A 5480-nucleotide genomic window follows, 5' to 3' on the forward strand; every position below is an offset into this window, starting at 1 on the left:
AGTTGCTGAGGCCTTCAAGCAGGGAGAGCAAAGACACATCTGATTTGTTCACGCTCATTTGCTCACAACTCCAAGAGGTAGATGTGAGTATTCCTGTTTTACAGATAAGGAAATTGAGGCACAAGCTATTCATTCACTCACTCCCCTAATGTCACAAGACAAAGCCATCTATCTGAGTTTCAAACCCAGGTCTGTCTCTGCAAAGGCCCGGGTTTTTTCCACTACTCCGCGCTGCTCCCCTGCCTGCAGCGTTTTCTCCCTCCATCCTCCGGAGCAAATTCGCAGATGTGTCACTGACTGGAGAAGGTTAGAGAACACTGCTGTGGGCAGGGTCCCCAGGGGCTCAGCACCAGTTAGGGTCCTTCCCCTTCTGCTCCTATTATGATGCAGACAGTGCTGGATTCCCCGCCCCCTACCCGGTAAGTCTTTGTCATCTGCCCTGAGGCCCATCCGCTCCCATCTCTACCCTATCCCAGGCACCCCAGGACCTCAGCTTCCTAAATCTCAGGCAGAACACCATTTTACAAGGACACTCTCCAACCTTGAAAGACAAGGTACCCCGAGGCAAGGAAATAAAAATGATTGTGGCCGATCAGCATGAGAGTGCAGCGCCATCTAGCGGTGCTGGGGCCAAGGTCCCAGGCGGTGACATTTTCAAACAATCGATATCTCATTATTAACCATAATCACAACCTGATGTTTACTTTTGGAGAAATGTTCAGCAGCAAGGGATGCAAGTGCACTTTTCTGCATGTTTCAAGAGGCCTGCGATCCTAAATGCCACAATGACTATTAAACAGTGTCCTGCCCATGAGCAAACAGGAGGGAGCAGAGATTGATTGTATGTCTTTTCATCTAAGCTGCTCACCAAAAACAAAGCATCCATTGAAGCGACTGACCTTTCACTAACTGCTGGAAAGAAAATGCTTGATAAATAATAAATAGACCACTACTGGCTGTTACTTAGAATCATCTTTTAATTAAAAGAACTGAGCAACTAGAAGGTCAGGTGACTGACATTTAAGTTCCAGTCCAGGAAAAGCATCAATCGAGGGTAAAACTATCCCCCCGATGTAATTTCATTGTCAGCTAACATTTAACGAAAATCCCTTCTCTGTAATCTGCCCCGATGGTGGGGGGTAGGGGGTGAGCCAGGGAGGCGGCATTTGTAGGGAACATAGCACTTAACTTCCGGCCTCCTTTGCCTTCCCCTAGCAACCTTTTCATTTTCATGCTGCAGCAATAAACACTTGTCTGGTTCAGCGTCTCCACAGAAACTGCTCCAGTGCTGGGCTCATCCAATCGGAGACCCACTTGCCACACTGAGCGCTACCCTAGGAGTGACAGGAAAACCATTTCCTGCCTTTTCCACAGGAGGGCAGGTGCCCTTCCTCCATCAGCTAAGGTGACCTCAACCAAGCTGCTCACTGAACATGCTCAGGCATCCATCTCGTCAAGCACCATCAAAGCCTCAAAACACACGATTAACCCAGCCAGCCGGTCCTCCACCTTTTGGCTGTTCTGGAATAGAACGCAGGAACACAGGGACCAGGAACAAAGTAATAACCTTGCCCCCACCCACCCCACCCCGCAAACACACACGACTCACCTTTCCTTGTTCCTAGCTCCACGGTGCCAGCCTGCTTCCATTATCGGAGCACACCATGTCACATGCCCCAGGTCCCAGGTAGTCAGGGAAACAGACCGCCTGGTTCTGAGCAAGGCTTGGTCAGAGCTGAGAGCCTAGAAGGATGGATAAGGCCGCACAAGGCTAGCCTCATCTGGGTGCCCAAGAACAGAGGCAGGCACCAGTGCTAGCCTCAGAGAAAATCTCATCATCCCACCTGAATGACTTTGTTTAAAAAAAGAATCTGTTGAATGTTTTCAAGTGGCAAGCCATCATTTATTTAGGGGGAAGGGTATCATTCTAACAAAATCAGTAATCCTTTGGAGGCACAGGTTTTCTGTAATTCCACTTTCACTATCAGGAAAACAGGACATTAAATATTATACAGACAGTCCCCGACTTACGATGGTTTGACTGACAATTTTTACACTTTACAATGGTGCAAAAATACGCATTCAGTAGACACCGCACTTTGATTTTTGAATTTTGATCTTCTCCCAACCTAGCAATATGCACTGTGATACTCTTTTCTTCTTTTTTTTTTTTCGGTACTAGGGCCTCTCACTGCTGTGGCCTCTCTCGTTGCGGAGCACAGGCTCTGGACTCGCAGGCTCAGCGGCCATGGCTCACGGGCCCAGCCGCTCTGCGGCATGTGGGATCTTCCCGGACCGGGGCACGAACCCGTGTCCCCTGCATCGGCAGGCGGACTCCCAACCACTGCGCCACCAGGGAAGCCCTGCGCTGTGATACTCTTTTGTGACGCTGGGCAGGGCAGCTCCCAGTCAACCATGAAATCATGAGGGTAAACAACTGATACACTGACAACCATTCCGTCTTTCACTTTCAGTACAGTACTTAACAAATTACATGAGATATTTGACACTTTATATAAAAATAGGCTTTGTGTTGGATGATTTTGCCCAAGTGTAGGCTAATGGAAGTGTTCTGAGCATGTTTAAGGTAGGTTGGGCTAAGCTCTTATGTTCAGTAGCTTAGGTGTATTAAATGCATTTTGAACTTACGATATTTTCAACTTATGATGTGTTTATTGGGACTTAACCCCACCGTAAGTTGAGGAAGACTACACAAAATTACAAAAGACTTGTGCTTGCCTTTTAAGGACACACAATCGAGGATCGGTTCTACCCAACAAAAGCAAAAGGAGAACTCTGTAAAACCTGGTGAATCTGGGACCACTTAAACAAGCCTCTCTGTTCAAATGATGGGCGATGCAGGACCTGTTTCATCTGCTGACTTTCTTGTTCCCCCGTCCTGGCTCGGTCCCCACACCCTGTGTCTCTCTCCCCTCCCCCTGGAGGGCTCATTCATTCTCCTGGCTCCAACCCTGACCTGTGCTAAGGGTCCCCGCGTCTCCCAGACACCCAACCCATCTGCCACTTGAACACTGAGCCGTGACCTCTAACACAGCACGCTGAGAACTGAAGTTCTCCCCCCACCTTGCTGTCTGTCAGTGATATCGTTATTCTTCTGGTCACTCAGGTTTGCAAGCTTGAAATCCCTGCCTTCAAGTGGGATGGCTACAGAGACCAAAGTCTTTCTGACATGTCTCTTCTTCCCTCCCTCCCTGCCAACTCCCCCAACCCTATTCTTTATGTCACATCTGGGTGAACCTTCCTCCGACCTGACAGTTTTCATGATGCGTTACTTCCTCGCTCAAACTTCCTTATACCCACTCAAGCCCTCTGTGTAGTTATCGAGGCCACCATGATCTGATCCCATCCTGTCTGCTCAAACCTGTTTTCCACTGCTCAAGAGAGTTATAAAGGCACCTGTCACACATGCTACAAGTGAGTTTTGCATTCATTATCTCAAGTGATTCTCACAGTACTAACTGGAAGCCAAAGAGGCCAACGTCATCCCTATTTTGTAGTCAGAGAGATGGTGACAGGCACAAGGTCACACCAGTAAAAACTGGAACAACCAGAACTAGAACCCAGACCTTCAGACTTGTCTGGTGCAAACTTCCCTGTAACCTGGACACGTGCCTTCCTTGGCTTCAGCTCAGCGAACCCACATGGAGGGTCTACTCCTGATTTAACGATGTAGTGCATACAAACAAGACTTTCTGCTGTTGTTCACACTCTCAACAGGGAGAGGACAGTTACCTCTGGCATGGAAGACCAGGGTCAACCAGGCAGGAGTACAAAGAGCGGACCCAGGGTGCGAATGCAGTGAGCGCAGCCTGGAAGTGTCTCGACAGGGACTTGAGACTCGGTTTGGATGTTGGTAAACCTTGCGAGCAGAGATAGCTTTTGAAAGGGCTGTGAAGGTATGGTTTCTAAACACTGCGGTGGCAGGGAGGTGCTCCTGGCAAAAGAAACAGCACACACACTTCACGTCCCACCTGCCCTTCAAGGCTCTCCAGGCAGTGGTCCTAGACTAGTCCAGGGCTCATCCCTCTCCCCGACTCTCTACACTTCCGTAATTTAAAACGATTCCTGTTCATCTTGTTTTGAAAGTCACTCTTATCTTCCCAACTAGATTTTAAGCTCCTTAAAGAAGGCCGAGAATGAGGTCATACTTCCATTCTCTCCAAACACTATAGGGACCTGGTGATGGCTTTTGCCCACACTGACCATGGGAAGAGTTCTGAATTCCCCAAGGAAGCTTCACACCTTTGACAATTTTTTTTTTTTTTTTTAAAGATTTCCCATCCTGGCTTTCTCAGAAGCCTAGACTTTGGTCACCCATGCCCCTAGCAGCTGCCAGTGGGGAGGGGGGTGGCTGTTCAGGGATCCTTCTGTTTGGGGCGCTGGGGCTCCTGGGTTCTCTCTCTGGCTCGGGGTGGGGGACAGGGAAGGCGGGAGCACGCTCCCAACCCAGCCCCGCAGCACGCAGACCTCTCCTCATATCGTGCAACCCAACCCGGCTCTGTGGGAACTGGCAGCCGCCACCCAGCCGCTCACAATGACATTCCCTTTGACTGTGTTTTGATCACTGAGGTTCAACCTAAAGGTTTGCTACGCGTCCATACGAAGGATCTCTGAGACATTAAGTGGAAAACAAGGTACAGAACGGTATACATTGTGTCCCCCTGTACACACTCAAAATTATTTCTGGAAAGAAAGGTGATAGTGGTGGCCGCAGGGAAGGGAAAATGGGAGGGCCACGGAACAGGAGTGGAAAGATTGACTTTTCACCTTCAAGTTTTGAACCATGAGCATGTACAACTTTTTGTTTAATTATGCAACAAATAATTTTTTTAAACGTCTTCATTTCTGTGACAAAGAAACCACCTTGGGCTTCCCTGGTGGCGCAGTGGTTGAGAGTCCGCCTGCCGATGCCGGGGACACGGGTTCGTGCCCCGGTCCGGGAGGATCCCGCATGCCGCGGAGCAGCTGGGCCCGTGAGCCATGGCCGCTGAGCCTGCGCGTCCGGAGCCTGTGCTCCGCAACGGGAGAGGCCACAGCAGTGAGAGGCCCGCGTACCGCAAAAAAATAAATAAATAAAAATTTAAAAAAAAGAAACCACCTTTTAAATCCCAGAAAGATAAGGTTTCTGAGCATGAGGGAGCCACGATCGCTCTTCTGAGAACAGAACCAACTGCTCCACCTGCCGCAGTCTTCCTCCCAAGGCCAGGCCCGGTATCTGGCACCCAATGGTTGCCTAGTGTCGAATGGATGTAATTTACTTCCCCATCTAAATGTAAAGCATTCCCTAAACAAGAGGAATTGTACAACAGTGATAAAGGTGTGGGGGAGAAGCAGCATGGCTGAGAATGGCTTTTGCCTCATGTACTCATTGACCTTCCATTACCTGAGCACCATGTGCAAGGTGTACAGTCTGTGGGAGAGGCCACAGCAGTGAGAGGCCCGCGTACCGCAAAAAAAAA

This window comes from Aethalodelphis obliquidens, unplaced genomic scaffold (genome assembly GCF_003676395.1).
Source record: "Aethalodelphis obliquidens isolate GAN/ISIS:26980383/991018 unplaced genomic scaffold, ASM367639v1 scaffold58, whole genome shotgun sequence".
Taxonomy (NCBI): domain Eukaryota; kingdom Metazoa; phylum Chordata; class Mammalia; order Artiodactyla; family Delphinidae; genus Aethalodelphis; species Aethalodelphis obliquidens.